The 16767-nt window shown below is 36.8% G+C and overlaps 1 protein-coding gene across 5 annotated transcripts in view; it reads left to right on the top strand.

The window, feature by feature from the left end:
• Eps15 (epidermal growth factor receptor pathway substrate 15) overlaps window positions 1-16767 on the top strand; it is a 170439-nt gene that overhangs the window by 122238 nt on the left and 31434 nt on the right. The gene's annotated exons all lie outside the window — the stretch shown is intronic.

Below are 16767 nucleotides of genomic sequence, written 5' to 3'. Positions count from 1 at the left end.
TTTAATATCTTCTTTCTCCCTCTTCTTTAGCAGACAAATAGCAAAATATAGTATAAGTTCTTATTTCTTTGGACTTTGTACTTCTCTTTCAGTAGTCGTAAGGTTTCTCCAGAAATTTTCTTTTATATATGCATCTCCTCTACAGAATAACCTTTTTGGTTGGGAGCTTATATAGTTTTGTTTTGTTTTACTTTTGTGTTTTAGTTTTAGTCTTTAATTTTTATTTTATTAGAGCATGTTCACAGTACATAATGATTATATTCATCATGAGGAGCTGGTGCATGTATATAACACATCTTAATTATTTTTTTGATCTCCTTCTCTTCCTCCTATTCTCTTCCCTCCATCTGTTGGTCCCCTTTTTCGCAAAAGATTTATGTCTTTGATTCCTATTGTCTTTTATTTTGCTCTTTAATTTATTTTTATTTTGGGTTTCTTGTATATGAGAAATTGTGATGTTTAGGTTTGCACATCTGATTTATTTTACTTAACCTTACAGTCTTTTTTTTTTTTTTTTTTTGTCTTTTTCATTTTTTATCGGTACCAGGGATCGAACTCATGACCGCCTGCTTGCAAGGCAGGTGCTTATGCTGCTGAGCTAAATCCCCAACCCCCTAACCTTACAGCCTTACAATACATCTATTTTCCTACAAATGACTTAAGTTTATTCTTCTTTATGGTAGAGTACTCCATTATATATACATATCACATTTTCTTTTGTCTATTTATACACTGGCAGGTGCATAGGCTTCTTCCAAGATTTAGCTATTACAAGTTGTGCTGTTACACATGCAGGTGCATGTATGTCTGTAATATGTCTTTAAATCTTGGGAGGATATCTTGAAGGGGAATAGCTGAGTCAAACGGAATTTCCTGTTGGAGTATCTTTGAGACATCTCCATAGTGATTTCCTTAGTAGTGGTACTACCTTACATTCCTATCGACAATACAGGAGGATTCCTTTTCCTCCCTAGCCTCGCTAGCATATGTTATTTTTTGATTTCTTGATACTAGCTGTTCTTTCTGGAGTAAGATGGAATCTCAGTGTTATTTCAGTTTCCATTTCTGTAATGGCTGGCAGTGTTGAACATTTTTTCATGTATTAAGTGACTATTTATACTCCCCCCCAAGTCCATTTTATTTCAGGGATAAAAACAAGAAAAAAGGACAAAAAAAAAGCAACAGCCACATTTCAGAACACATTAATCAAGGGACAACAATGGTACACACATTGCGCATCCCTGAATCATTCAACCAGAGTACAAGACATCTGCATTCAATTGTCCAAACAATACCAGCACAAATCTTCCACGTCAGTGAACTCAGAGAAATCAATAGTATAACTATCTTAACTATTAGTTTTATATACATAGACATATACATGTTTTTTCTTCCAGCTTCTCACACTAATGAAACAATACGATGTTTACACATGTGTATCTTATTTATCTCACTAATGAGTATTCTCAAGATGCATCCATTTAACTATAAAAGTGTCTAGTGTATCCTTCATTATGGCTGAGTGGTACCTCATTGTATAAAAATACCGCCTCTTTTTTTATCCATCCCTAAGTCTATGGGCATTTAGGTTATTTCCAAGATCTGGCTATTATAAACTGTGCTGCTATAAACATAAATGCACATATATCACTGTGATATGAAGTTTTTAATTCTTTTGGGGAGATACCCGGAACTGGAATAACTGGGTTAAATGAGACTTCCAATCCTACTTTTTTGAGCAATCTCCACACTGATTACCACAGTGGTTAACACCAGTCTGCATTCCCAATAACAGTGGAGAAGGGTTCTTTTTTCCCCACAGCCTGTCCAGCATTGTGCTTGCTTAATTTCCTGGTAGTAACCATTCTTTCTGGGGTGAGGTAGAATATCAGTGTTGTTTTAATTTGCGTTTCTCAAAAGACCAATGATGTTCAACATTTTTTCACATTTATTTGCTGTTTGTATTCCTTGATCTGAGAAATGTGTATTCATCTCAGATGCCCATTTTAGGACTGGGTCTTTTAAATCTGGGAGGACTGATTTTTTTCAAGTTCTTTACATGTTTTCAGTAGTAATCCTTTTTCTGAGAAACAGCTGGCAAACAGTTTATCCCAGGTTGTGGATAGTGTCTTCACTATGTTGGTGGTTTCTCTTTCTGTGCAAAAGCTATTCAGTAGTGTGTCTTTGCCAGTGTCTTTAAGAGTTTTATCTAATATATCTTCCAGGATTTTAATGGTTCTGTTTTAATATTGAGAATTTGATCCATTCTGATTTTACAGCTTAGTATAAGGTAAAAAGATATGGGTCTGATTTTTAATCTTTAGCATCAGTATCTCCAGAACCATTTATTAAAGAGGCTATGTTTCTTCCAGTGAATATGTTTGGCACCTTTGTCAGAGATAAAGTTGACAACTGTGGAGTTTTTTTCTGCATCTTCTACTCTGTTCCAATGTTCTTTAGGTCTGCTTTTTTGCCAGTACCACACTTCTTATCACAGTAGCTTTATAGCATAATTTCAAGTCAGGGATTGTGATGCCCCCTGTCTTTTCTTTGTTGCCCAGGATTTGCCTTTGCTCTTTTGGGTCCAGATGAATTTTAGGATTTTGCCCCCCTAATTCTGTAAGATATGCTATTGGAATTTTGATTGGGATTACATTGAATCTATATAACAATTTTGGAAATATGGCCATTTTCACTATATTTGTTCTTCCTTCCCAAGAGCAAGGGATGTCTTTTCATTTTCTGATACCCTCTTCAATCTCTTTTTTCAGAGTACTATAGTTTTCAATGTAGAGGTCTTTCACATCCTTTGTTAGATTGTCTCCTGCGTATTTCTTTTCTTTTTTTGGATGCTATTGTAAAATGTATTGTTTCCCTGATTTATTTATCAGTGAGTTTGTTATTCACATACAGTAGGCTATTGATTTTTGAGTGTTGACTTTGTAATCAGCTATGTGACTGAATTTGCTTATTAAATGTAGAAGTCTTTTGGTGGAGTCTTGGGAGTTTTCTAAGTAAAGTATCATATCATCTGCAAAAGTTGGTAAGTTAACTTCTTCCTTTCCTATCTTTATTCCTTTTATTTCTTTCTCTTATCTAATTGTTTTAGCTAAAGTTGCCAGGACCATGTTTTGAATAAGAGTGGAGACAGTGGGCATCCTTGGCTTGTTCCTGATTTTAGAGTGAAAGCATTCACTTTTTGTCCATTTAGTGTGATGTTGGCTGTTGGTTTGTCATAGATGGCTTTTATCAGATTGAGATAAAAGCCATCTATTCCAGTATTTTATAGGATTTTTATCATGAATGGGTGTTGGACTTTGTCAAAAGCTTTTTCTGCATCTATTGAGATGATTGTATGATTTTTGTCTTTGGCTTTGTTAATATATTTATGGATTTATGTATGTTGAATCATCCCTGTGTCACTGGGACGAATCCCACTTGATCATGGTGTACTATCTTCTTGATGATTTGCTGGGATCTGTTTGCCAATATCTTACTAAGGATTTTTGTATCAATGTTAATTAGGGAATCTGGCCTGTAATTCTCTTTCTTAGTTAAGTCCTTCTCTGGTTTTGGTATCAGGGTAATGCTTGCTTCCAGGAATGAATTTGGTAGTATTGCTTCCCATTCAGTTTTATTAAAGAGTTTGAGAAGTAGTGGTATTTGGTCTCCTCTAAATTTCTTGTAAAAATCAGCAATGAATCCATAAGCATAAGGGCATTGACTTTTCTTTGTTGATAGGTTTTTGATTATCTTCGGTTTCATTTACTGATACTGGGTTACGTAGGGTTTTTATATCTTCTTGATTCAGCTTTGTAATTCATGGATCTAGGAATCTGTCCATTTCTTCTGTGTTTTCCATCTTGTTAGAATACAAGTTTTCAAAGTAGGTATAGATGATCTTCTGGATTTCTGCAGGGCCTGTTGTGATTTCACCCTTTTCATTCCTAATTGCACAGATTTGAGTTTTGTCTTTCCTTTTTTTTTTTGAGCAAGATTGGCTAGGGTTTGTCAATTTTATTTAATCTTTCAAAGAACCAGCTCTTAGTTTCATTGATTGTATTTTTTTTCAGTCTCCAGTGTGTTAATTTCTGCTCTGTATCTTTATAATTTCTTCCTTTGTAAGAGCTTTTGGTTTCACCTGCTCTTCTTTTTCTAGAAGTTTGAGGTTCAATATTAAGTTATTTATGTGTGTTTGCTCTGTTTCCTGATATGGTTATTTCCTGCTATAAATTTCCCTCTTAGGGCTGCTTTCATTGTGTCTCACAAGTTCTGTATGTTGTATTGTTGTTATCATTCCACTGTAAAACCTGTCTAATTTCTTTAATTTCATCTGTGACCCATTGATTGTTCAATAGGATACCATTTAATTTCCATGTGTTTATGAAGTTCTTATGGTTTCCTCTGGCATGGATTTCCAATTTCATTGCACTTTGGTCTGACAGTATGCATGGGATAATTTCACTTCCTTTGCATTTACTTACGCATGTTTTATGAGCCAGTATATGGTCTGTTTTGGTGAATGTCCTATATGCAGCTGAGGAGAACGTGCATTCTAATGTTGTGGAGTGGAACACTCTAGACTTCTACTAAGTCCATTTGTTCAAAAGTTTGATTCAGCTCTAATATTTCATTATTTAATTTTTTTGTCTAGTTTGTCTGTCTGTTTGTGACAGTGGAATTATTGAGATCTCCCAATACAATTGTAATAGGGCTTATTTAATTTTTCATGTCCATTAGTAATTATTTTATATAGTTTGGTGCACTGGTATTTGTTACATATATTTTTATGATTGTTATCTCTTCCTCTTGGTTTGTTCCCTTTACAAGGATGTAGTGACCTCCTCCTCTGTCTCAATCACTCTTGGCTTGAAATTTACTTTGTCTGCCAATAGAATAGCTGCCCCTGCTTTTTTCTGGGTTCCTATTGCATGGAGTATTATTTCCCATCCTTTGACTTTCGGTCTATGAATTTCTGATTGAATTAAATATGTTTTTAATGCTGCATATTGTTGGATCTTGCTTCTTGACCCGGTGTGCCAGTCTGTGTCTTTTGACCAAATTGAGACCATTAACATTGATGGTTATAACTGATATGTGTTGACTTATCCTTTTCATGCTGTTTTCATGTTTGTGGCTCCCCGCTTCTGTTTGCCCCTCCCTTTGTTTGCCTTCTCTGGTGGATTCCTTCTGTTGGGGTTCATGGAGTTGTAGTCCTTAATATCTTTTTCTAAAATGTCCTTCAGAACATTTTGGAGTGCTGGTTTGATGGTCATAAATTTCCTGAGATATTCTTTGTCATGGAAGTATCTTATTTTTCCACCAATTTTGGAAGATAGTTTTGTGGGGTACATCAGTCTGAGTTGAAAGTTGTTTTCCTTTAGAATTTGGAGTATTTCACTGCAAGCTCTCCTTGGCTTGAGAGTTTGTGCTGAAAACTCAGCTGTAATTCTGATGGGCTTTCCTTTATACGTGATTAGTTTTTTTATCTAACAGCTTTTAGGATTCTGTTCTTCTGTTGAATTTCTAGAATCTTGACTATGATATGCCTAGCTGTAGATATTTTTGATCATTGCTATGGGAGTTGTATGTGCCTTGTTTATCTACATGTCAAATTCTTTTTCTCTTCTGGGAAAGTTTCCTGTCATGATGTCTGTGAACATTTTTTTTTTAATGTCATTTGTGGTAACTCCTGCTTTTTCATTGATTGCAGTTAGTCTTAAGTTATTCTTCTGTGTCTCTCTCATCTAGCAGTTCCTGGATTGTTTTCTTATGGTTCCTTGCTATTTTTGAGAATTTTACTGGTCACTAACTGCAAGCCCATCTTCAATACCTGAGATTCTGCTCTCACATTTGCCTAATGTGCTTTGAATATTTTCAGTGGAGTTTTTATTCTTTTGAATATCTGCTTGATGGATTCCATTTCTTTGCTATGCTGAGCTTCCATAATTTTCTTAATATCTATTTTTTTTTCTGTATCTGCCCTAATGTCACTAAGCATGGTGTATATTTTGGTAATCTCCGTAATTATTCGAGAGATTATTTCTGATTTTATTTTTTTTCTAGAGTAATTTCCACTTCAGAGAGACATGGTGGGCTTTTGTATTGTCCTACCTCATTGCCTCCTGGATTTGTCTTCGATGAAGTGTCCTCTCATTTTGTTTTCTCTTTTTTTAGTTTAATTCCTGGGTGATCATTGCAAATTGCCTGTGGTGGGTTGTTTTATTGATGGTATTTAGGACCCTTAGCTGATAATTATTTCTCTCAGGTATCTTCCAGGTGTAGCTGGTTTTTGGGTTTGGCATCTGTTGGAAAATCTTACATCTTCAGTTTGTTGGCAATGAGAAGTTGTTGCTTGTTTGGCCTAGTCTCTGTTTTTTTGGCGCTGTGCCACCGTATTTTCTGTGACCCTTAGTTAATCTCAGTCATGGATTAGCAGGACTAATAGCTATTTAGAACAGTTATGTCAGTTTTGGCTATAGCAGTACCAATAGCATTACACACAACTTAGAAAGCAACAAACCAAGCTAACCCTTAGTTTGCCATTTTTAACCGTAGGAAGTGGACCATAGAACAAAATGTAAAACAATCCAGATAATTACGTGCAATATATAAGTCTGTAATGTATCAATTTTGCCCTCGGATTTAAAAAATTAAAATGGATTAAAGAGGAAATAGAGAAATGCAAAAAGCAAAAGAGAGTAGAAGAATGTTGGAGGACAAAGAGGGATCATCCATGTTGGAGAAACTGGTGCAGAAGACTGAAGAAAAAGAGAGATGGAAAAGGTAAAAGGAAGAATAGAACAGAACCATAGCCACAAGGTGGTTAGGAACTACTTTCACCTCTATAGTGCATAAACAATGTAGAAGAAAGAAAAAAGAAACAAAAAAGAAAAAGAGCAACAGTCCACTTTCTGTATTCTCTCTGGTTTCACTAGTAGACAGCCTGTGGAGACAGAGTCCTGAATCGTGCCACTCTATCCCAGCAAGCCAACAGTTGCTTTATGTCAGAGTAGTAGATAATCCTATTGGGCCTGCCCCAAGACCAGACTCTTTGGGCTAACTGCAGTGCAAGCAATTTCCACAGGTCTGTGTCTAGCTAGGAGATCGTAGAGGAAGCCATCAGTAGGTCAGAGTTGTCAGCGGGCCCATCACCAAGATGGCTCTCAGAAAGTTGTTCTCGCCTCTGGAGGACTAAGTCCGGTGCACTCACTGCCAGCCAGTGCAGTCCTCCATGTCTGCTGCTCCCCTTACTGCTGCATCTCTCTGCAGAGGCCTTTGGCAATGCCAGCCAACACTGGCACTGTGACTGTGGGTCCCAAGGTTCAAACAGCTGCCCTCATGTAGTGAGTCCTGTCTCCTGGCAAAGGTGCCACCAGCTACTGCCTTGTTTTTCATTGAAGTTTTCCATTTCACTCTCTCTGTGGCTTCCGTTTGCACTTCAGATTCTTCCTGGCTCCAGAGAACCCACTCCTCACCTTCTTGTCTTTTCCAGCATCTGGACAGTAACTCTCAGAAAGGCTGTTCTGTCTGCAACTTACTGCTCTGCCATCTTCCCAGAAGTCCCCATTTATACTTCTGAGAAGTATCTCAGGCACTTATGCTACTGAGCTAAATCCCAGTTCATTTTAGTTGACCATTTTTGTTTGTTTTCTCTTTTTGAGACAGGGTCTTGCTGTGCAGTTCAGGCTGGCCTTGTGCTCACTTTGTAGCCCAGGCTGGTATCAAACTTTCAACAATCCACCTGCCTCAGCCTCTCAAGTGCTAGGATTACAGGTGCCACCACACCTGGCTAATTGGCCATTTTTTGATAGGATGTTTTATTTGGAAGGAGTCTGGTTTTTTTATTTTTATTTTTTACTTATTTATATAGTAGATATAAGTCCTCAGGAGTGATGGCAAAAATTTTTTTTCTCATTCTGTAACTTCTTTATTCTATTTGTTGTTTCCTTTGCTGTGCAGATTTTAAATTTGATGTAATCCCATTTGTTATTTCTTGTGCAATTGGGGTTTCCTGTTCAGAGTCTTGCCTAAACATATGACTTCAAGAGTTTTATCTATTTTATCTTCCAGCAGATTAAATCTTTCTAATTTAATATTTGTTTGATCCATTTTGAATATAGTTTAGTACATGGAGACAGATATAGATTCATTCTCCTGTGGATCACCAGTTTTCCCAGCATGTTTTGTTAAAGGGGCTGTCTTTCCTCTGCATAGGTTTATGGTCCACTTCTCAAAAATTAGGTGGCTGAATGTGTCTGGAATTGTTTCTATATCCTGTGTTCTGTTTCATTGATCCACATGCCTTTTTTTGTGCTAGTATAATACTGGTTTTATTACTGCAGCTTTGTAATACAACGTGGAATCCAGCATTGTTTCTTTTGTCTTTGCTCTTGTTGCCTGAGGTTGGTTTTGGGTCTTTTCTGGTTCCATATGAATTTTAGGATTGTTTTCTTTAGTTTGGAGAAGCATGCTGTTGGATGGGGTTGCATTAAGTCTGTGTTTTAATTTGGAAGTATGGCCCGTTTGCTAATATTGGTTCTTATCTTGGAACAGGGATGCTGTATCTTTTCATTTTCTGATATCCTCAAGGTCTTTTTCTGAGTAACATAGTTTGTTGTTGTTGTTGTTGTTGTTGTTGTTTTTATTTTTGTTTTGGTACCGGAGATCAAACTTACAACCTCACACTTGCCAGGCAGGCACTTATGCTACTGAGCTAAATCCCTGGCCCCTGAGTACCATAGTTTTTATTTGTAGAGGTCTTTCACTTTCTTGATAAAGTTAATTCCTAAGTATTTATTTTTTAATGTTATTGTGAATGGTAGTCTCTCTTTTTTTTGTCTTTTTTTCGTTTTTATTGGTACCAGGGATCGAACTCACGTGAATGGTAGTCTCTTAATCTCATTCTCTGTGAATTCACTATTGGTGTGGAGGAATGCTATAGATATTTGTGAATTGATTTTTGTAACCTGCTGCATTATTAAATTTGGTTAATAATTCTGGGGAGTCAAGGGTGGAATTTTTTGGTCTTCTATGTAGAAGATCATGTGATTTGCAAATAATAATAATTCAGTTTCTTCCTTTCCTATCCGATGCCCTTTTTTATTTTTTTCTTTCTCTTGCCTGATTACTGTGGCTGATACTTTGAGTAATGTTCTGAACTGGAATGGTGATAGCGGATATCCTTGTCTTGTTCCTAATTTTAGAGGGCAAGCTTTCAGCTTTTCCCCATTTAATATGGTATTATTAGGTAGGTTTTTCATAAATCACTTTTATCAATTTGAGATAAGGTCCTCTATGCCTATTTTCTTTTAAGATTTTTATCACGAATGGACATAGGATTTTGTCAAGGGCGTTTTCTACATATGTTGATAGATGATGTGATTTTTGTCCTTGTTTCTGTTTGTGTCATGTAGTACATTTCTTGATTTGCAAATATGGAACCATCTTTGCATCTCCAGTATGACATCTGATTGGTTGTGATGTATGATTTTTTTGAGCATTCATTGCATTCTGTTTGCCTGTGTCTTGAAGATTTTGCATATCTGTTTTTCAAAGAAATTAGCTTCTAGTTTGTTTTTTAGTTCTCTAGTTCTGTGTTTCAGCTGAGTTGAGTTCTTGCCAGGTTTTGGAATCAGGTGTTGTGAGCTAGCTTGCTGGAATTATTTTGGGAGTACCCTTTCCCCTTCAATTTCATTGGCATATTCCTACCAGTCTCAGCCACCAATTATACATTTATGACTGTCCTTTGGGTGACTCATACCACTGGTGGTAGAAGCAATATAGTCATGCATGTTACCACATGTGGTTCAGGCCACAAGTGAACCTTGTTAGTTTGAGGAATACTGGCATTATATCTTTTCTAAAGTTCTTGTAGGATGCAGGAGTGAATCTAGTGGATCCTGGAATTTTCTGAGTTGGTGATTATTTTGTTTTGTTTTAATTTCATTTCCTGTTACTGGGTTCTTCAGAATTTTTCTATATTCTTGGTTCAGTTTTGGTTTCATATTTATCCAGAAATATTTATCCATTTCTTCTAGATCCTTTAATTGATTGGAGAACAGATTTTCAAAGTAGTTAAATAATCTTCTGGATTTCAGTTATGTCTGTTGTGATTTTGCCTTTTTCATTTGTAATTACACTGATTTGGGTCTCCACTCCCTTTTTTTGGTGAGGTTGACTAAAAGTTTGTCTATTTTGTTTGTTCTTTCAAAGAACCATCTCTTTAGTTCATTGATTCTTTATATTGGTTTTCAGTCTCAATTTCATTAATTTCTGCTCTGCTCTGTAAAATTTCCTGTCTTGGTTACTTTCTGATGCCCAAAGTGAAGCAAGGGAAGGTTTATTTAGCTCACAGGTTTTGGAGGTTTCAGTCCATATCCATTTGGTTCCAAGGCAGGATGGCATGGCTGAGGGGCAGCTATTCACTGCAACTGCAAATGACGAGCGAAGGGGCAAAAGAGGGAAAGGCACGCCTTCTTCCCTCCCTCATATAGTATACCAGCTACCACCCCTGGCATGTGCTGCACTCACACCACCAATCCTAGTGCTAGACAACAGACGAGTTACAAAACGCTAGATTCAGCCATCTACATGACTGCATAAGGCTTGGGGGCCTACCCAAACACAAACCATGACAGGTGGATTATTATGGATTAAAAAACTGGTAGTCAACTTAATACCAGCTGAATTAAATCAACATGGTGTTGCATGTAGGCGGCCTACCTGAAGAAATTTGCAAGCATAAAAAGAGACATGGACAGGAAGAGTTGGACATTGTGGTTCTCCTAAATGTCATTATTTGGAGCCATTGGTTCTCCTGGAGAAGTTCATCATGATTTGCTTCCCCTATATGAATTCAACCATTCTCATTGGAGGAGCTCCGAACCTTGTCACCAAGAGTGGCTACAGTTCGCTTTAGAGGAGCTCTCTGGTCCTTATATTAAGCATTGCTTCCTTGATCTGGAGGGGACAATTTGTGCTGTTTAATCTTGAGGAGAAGCTTGGTATTCTAGCTTCCTGACATGTACTCAACTGTTCTCATCATTGGAGGAGCCCGGGACCTCTTTGTTGTTGAGGATGGCTATCGGTGCTTTTCAGGGAAGTCCTGGTCTTTACTTTGAGCGTTGCTTTTGGTGCCAGTATAAAACTCTCAGCCTACTGGCACAGATCTTCATCCAGCTGGCATAGACTTTATAGCTTCCACCACTGACATTTGGGCCTTCTCAGCGCAGATCCATAAAACAGACTTACTTGCATGAGTCATTGTTGTGGGCTCTAAGTCATCCACTGGACTCATTCAGGACATTGCTGAGGTATCCAGGCCCTTGGCTGGATTTTCTAGGTTTTAGTGTTGTGAACAGATTTCCTACACTTTCTTGTATTTAACTCTGGGTGACCATCATAAAATATCCTAGGAATTCTGTGTCCTGCATTTAATTGTTTTCCTTGTAACCCCTGACTACAAGACTACCTTTGGATTTGTATTGAACTCATTTGTCTAAGAACCTGGGGTACATCACTGGGTTGCTTATTTGAGCTTTATATTTTTCTTTCTTTTACTACCTTTGGTTTTGGATTGTTCTTGCTTTTCTAGGACCTTGAGGTACATTATTAAGTTATTGATTTGGGCTTTCTCTGTTTTTGTTTTTTTGGTGTGGGTAATTCACTTCCCTCCTAGGTGCACTGACATCATATTGTTTGATTCTTGAAATTGTTTAATTTCTTCTTTGATTTCTTCTGTAACCCACTGACTATTCAGGAATATGTTACTTAATTTCCATGTATTTGCATAATTTTTGTTGTTTCTTTTGCCACTAATTTTGTTTCATTGCTCTGAGTTGACTATACATGAGCTTATTTAGATTTGTTTTGTATTTAAGTATGTTTTATAAGACTGTATTTGGTATATTTTGGAAAACATTCTATGAGCTAGTGAGAAGATTGTGTATTGTGTTGTTGGGTAGAATGCTGTAATTACTGTATCTGTTAAGTCCATTTGTTCAGAGGTTTTGTTCAACTCTGGTAGCTTTTTGTTGACATTTTTTCTAGTTGATCTGCCTTAATTGTGACAGTTGGGTATTAACTTCAACCTCTGTAATTGTATTGATTTTTATCTGATCTTTCATGTCCAGTAGCTTTTGTTTTGTGAAATTGCATGCACTGGTGTTTGATGAGGCTGAGGCTGTAGCTCAGTGGTAGACTATGTATCCAGCATTGGTATTTGGTGTGTATTTATTGATAGTTGTTATCTCTTCCTGGTGAGTTGTTTCTTTAGCCAGTGTGTAGTGACCTTCTTTGCCTCTTCTGATCAGTTTTGGCTTGAAGACCACTTTCTCTGAAAATATTTGTGCTTGTCTTCAGTTCGTTAGCATGAAATATTGTTTTCTATCGTTTGATTTTTTTAGTCTGTGAATTTCTTTTTGGATTAAATGTTTCTTGTATACAGCATGCTATTAGGTTTTGTTTTTTGATCCATTGAGGCAGTCTGTGTCTTTTGATTGGGGAACTGAGATCATTCACATTGTATTATTACTGAAAAGTACTCACTCCAGTTGCTGCATTATTTTCCTGTTGCGCGTGTGCGCATGCACACACACACACACACACACACACACACACACACACCTACCTTTATTTCCTCCTTTTCTTTTTTTTTTTTTAAAGCCAGTCAAATTTAGCAGTGGGGGGGTGGTATACCAACTTTAGTGACACTAATGTTAATAAGTTCTGATAACCCACTGCCATCGGACCAGCCATTTCCTCCTTTTCTTAACTGCTTACCCTGCCTGGAATATTTATTCTTAGAGGTATTTTGGTATTATTTGCTTCATTGTCTCTTTCTAGGATATACTTGAGAAGTTTTTGGAGTTTGTATAAGTGTGGTCATGAATTTCTTAAGATTCTCCCTGTCATGGAAAAGCTTTATTTGTCCTTCAGTTTTGGAAGATAGTTTTGCAGAATATATCAGTCTGGGCTAGAAGTTGTTTCTTTTCAGGCTTGAAACATTTCATTTCAAGCTTTCCTGGCCCTTATTCTTTGTGTTGAGAAGTCTGCTGTAATGCTAGTGGGTTTAGCTTTATAAGTTACTTTTCTCTCACAGCCCCTGAACTTGTGGGATTTTGACTTTTGTATTCTGTGAGCTGGCCAAGTATCTTACTGATCTGGTTTTTTTTTTTTTTTTTTGTCTTTTTCCTTTTTATCGGTACTGGGGATCGAACTCAAGACTGCCTGCTTGCAAGGCAGGCACTTATGCCACTGAGCTAAACCTCCAGCCCCCTGATGTTTTTTTTTTTTTTTTAATCACATTGTTTCAATGTAAGTCAATTGTGTGATTTCTTTTTTTTGTACCTCAGCACTTGCCAGGCAGGCGCTTGTGCTACCGAGCTAAATCCCTGGCCCTACTGTGTGATTTTTTTTTTTTTTTTCATTTCCATTGATGTCCCATGGATCTGCTTTGAGGGATTTGAGAGTTTTGGGAGGTATTCGGTTGCCTTGTCTTATGTTTCTTTTGTTGTTGGCTTTTGTTCTTTTTGTGGTAGGAAAGCTGTTTATGTGGGTTGATTATAGTGGAAAAACTTTGTTGGTAATATGGAGACTTCTTTATAGTTACTGTCTGCTTTTCATTGGTGCATTCTTGGTCTGACTAACTATAGGCCTTTGTCTCTGTCCCAAGATCTAGTCACTTCAGTTAATTTGGGAGGGGAGGCTGCAGTATAATAGGCCAAGCACCCAGTTCTCAACCATGGGCCACAGTATTGTTAATGATACACAGGCTGGGGCTGAAGGTTTAGCTAAGCGGCATAAATGCCTGCCTGGCAAGTACTAGGTCATGAGTTCAATCCCTGCTACCAAAAAAAAAAAAAAGATACACAGGCAATTTGGATACACCTAAGACAGATGTTACCCTAGTAGGAGTGCTACCAGATAAATTCCTTAAAATGGTTTTCTTTGGATTTTCAAAAAGCTGTTCTGTCAAGGTAGAATTTACCTACTATCGTAGTCACAAGGGTTTTGGGGGTTTTTTTTAGGTTTTTTTTTTTTTTTATACTCATTCTTCAGTCGTACTCTCAGTTGATCATCTTGTAAAGTTATATTTACATTTCTTTTTAACTTTGCATTATCAGAATATTTTCCAAAGAGGCTGTACCACTTTATATTTCCTCCAACAATATTATGAGCGTTGGAGTTTCTTCACATTCTCACCAGTACATTTATAGTCATTTGAGTAGGTGGAAAGTGGTATCACATAGTGTTTAATTTGCATTTCTCAAATGTAGAGTCATCACTTGTCGTTTATTGAGTAGTATCTTTTTACATGCTTATTAGCTATTTGTTTATCTTCTTGGATGAAATGTCTGTTTATATCTTTTGCTCATTTAAAAAACAGTCATTTGTCTCATTATTAAATAAGAGACTGCATGTTCTGAGTATGACCTTTATCAGATAAATAACTTATTAATAGTTTCTACCAAGCTATAATTTTTTTATTTTTCATTCTTTGAAAGGAGACATCTTTCATTGGGGGGGCGGTCGCTACTGGGAATCAAACTCGGGACCTAGTGCTTGCCAGGCAGACACTATGCTACTGAACTGTGTCTCTGGCTAGGGGACATCTTTCAGAAGAAAGCACAAACATAAGTAAAGAAGAAAGGTTAGCTGGGAGTGATGGCACATGCTATAATCCCAGCACTTGAGAGGCTCAGGCAGGAGGATTATTTCAAGTTTGAGACCAGCCTGGGCTACAAAGTGAGCTCAAGGCCAACCTGAACTGTATAACAAGACCCTGTCTCAAAAGACAAAATTTTATAAGTTTTTAAAAAAGAATAAAGCACTCTGGATGTTATAAATCATTATTAAGAAAATAAAGTAGTATTTGTGAGCCATATAAAAGCCTCATTTTGGTCAAGATCCTCTTCACTGTCTCAGGCATTATAATACAAAATGTCGATCTTTAGTTTTGATATTTAGATACTTCCTTTTCATGCTTCAGGGTAATCTTTAGTTTCAAGATTTTTAAAGTTGCAGTAGAACGTTCAGTTGATTTATGCTCATAATAAAATTTTATTTAAAAAAATTAAGAGGAATAAGAGTGTAGCTCAGTGGTAGAACACTTACCCTAGCATCCATGAGGCCCTTGATTTGATCCCTAGTGCTACAAAAGGCGGGGAGTGAGCAGTAAGAAATATCAGTGTGCATTCTGTGTAGTAAAAGTACATATTTCATGAAATTTATTTCACCATTGTGTATATATGTTTTGTGTGTATTATAAAATCTACACTGTATATGTGTGTTGTTAGATACATATACACATAAAGACTTAGCCAAGTACATACATATACACTTACTAGATTTCATTTGTGGGTTCAAGTAAAAAATAAAAGTTTATATACAGGGTTTATGCTATGTTACAAATATGTATTTTCTTTAACCACAAAGTACAATGCAGTTTGGAGACACACCCAAGCCTGTCTCTGGGAGTCTGTGCCATTTGCAGACTGTGGGGGAGAGAACCAGGGGCTTCATCAGGAGGTGATCCCTGCCTAGGAAGCAGCGCTGTGTACTAGCTACTGCCAGAGTGGGGACAGCCATATCCCAGCCTCTCTCTGTGAGACTGTGCCATTCAAGGACTGCCAGGAAAGAGAACCAGGGGCCTCACCAGGAGGTGATCTCTGCCTAGAAAGCAGTTCCATCTGCTGGCTGCTGCCACAGTGAGGATAGCCTCACCCAAGCCTCTCTCAGTCTGCACCATTCCCAGACTGTGTTGGGGGAAGAGATCCACGCCTCTGGCCTGAAGCAGTCCAGGCCAGGAAGCAGATTTTCATTGTTTTGTTGGGTTTGGTTTTACTCTCTTTGTTTTGTTTGATTATGTTAAATCTGGTGGCAGGAGCAGCTATTTGAAAGATAGCAAGACATATTATGGTAGCCATTTTGGATTTCTAGTGGCTTGCTTTTGAAGTCCTTTATTGCATTCACTGTTTTGGCTTTATTGTTTCTATTCTATTCTGTTCTGTTCCATTTTTACTATGTCCGAAAGTATCTGCAGCTATTTTGAAGACAACAAAAGGCATTATAGTAACTGTTGTTGGTTTTGTAAGGTTTTGAAACTCTGTATCACTTATATTTTATTTTTGATTGGTTTTATTCTGTTTTATTTTCCTTGGTTTTATCCTCTTTAAAATTATATATATAAATATAATTGAAAGTACAATGCAGCTTGGTTGATATGTCTATGATTATTTATGCCTACTGTTTAAATTCATAAGCACAGTACTAGAGTTTACTCAGTGAATATATATTAAACACTTATGGCAGTCATCATTGTAGTTTACATTAGAGATATATACACTTTTTTTAAAAAAAGAGGGTAAAACAAACCATAACAAAATAGAACAAAACAGATCAGAAGAAAACAATGTAAGTAGCACAGATTTCAAAGCTTTTAGACATATCACTAACAAAATTTGTAGTCTCTATCCTAAAAGAGTTCAAGATTTTTAACTTTTTAAAAATACAGTAAATTAGTAGGAAAGGAATAGAAGACAAAATGCTAGAAAAACTTACCTGCTATGATAGTTGTTACTGCACTGTTTGACACTTGTCCACACAAATCATTCTTCATTTACGTATAGTTTTGTGTTTTAAAGTGTTCTTTCAAGAGCCACAAAACAATCATCTGGAAAAGTAGATTCCTTATTGTTTCAGGAGTATAAATTCCTTTGGATAGTGGGGTTAAAAAAAAACTGAGTGTCTTTTATTTATTATGCT

The sequence above is a fragment of the Cavia porcellus genome, unplaced genomic scaffold (genome assembly GCF_034190915.1).
Source record: "Cavia porcellus strain 051 isolate PalLab524CR breed Dunkin Hartley unplaced genomic scaffold, mCavPor4.1 scaffold_25, whole genome shotgun sequence".
Taxonomy (NCBI): domain Eukaryota; kingdom Metazoa; phylum Chordata; class Mammalia; order Rodentia; family Caviidae; genus Cavia; species Cavia porcellus.
This window is presented reverse-complemented; position numbering and strand designations above follow the sequence as displayed.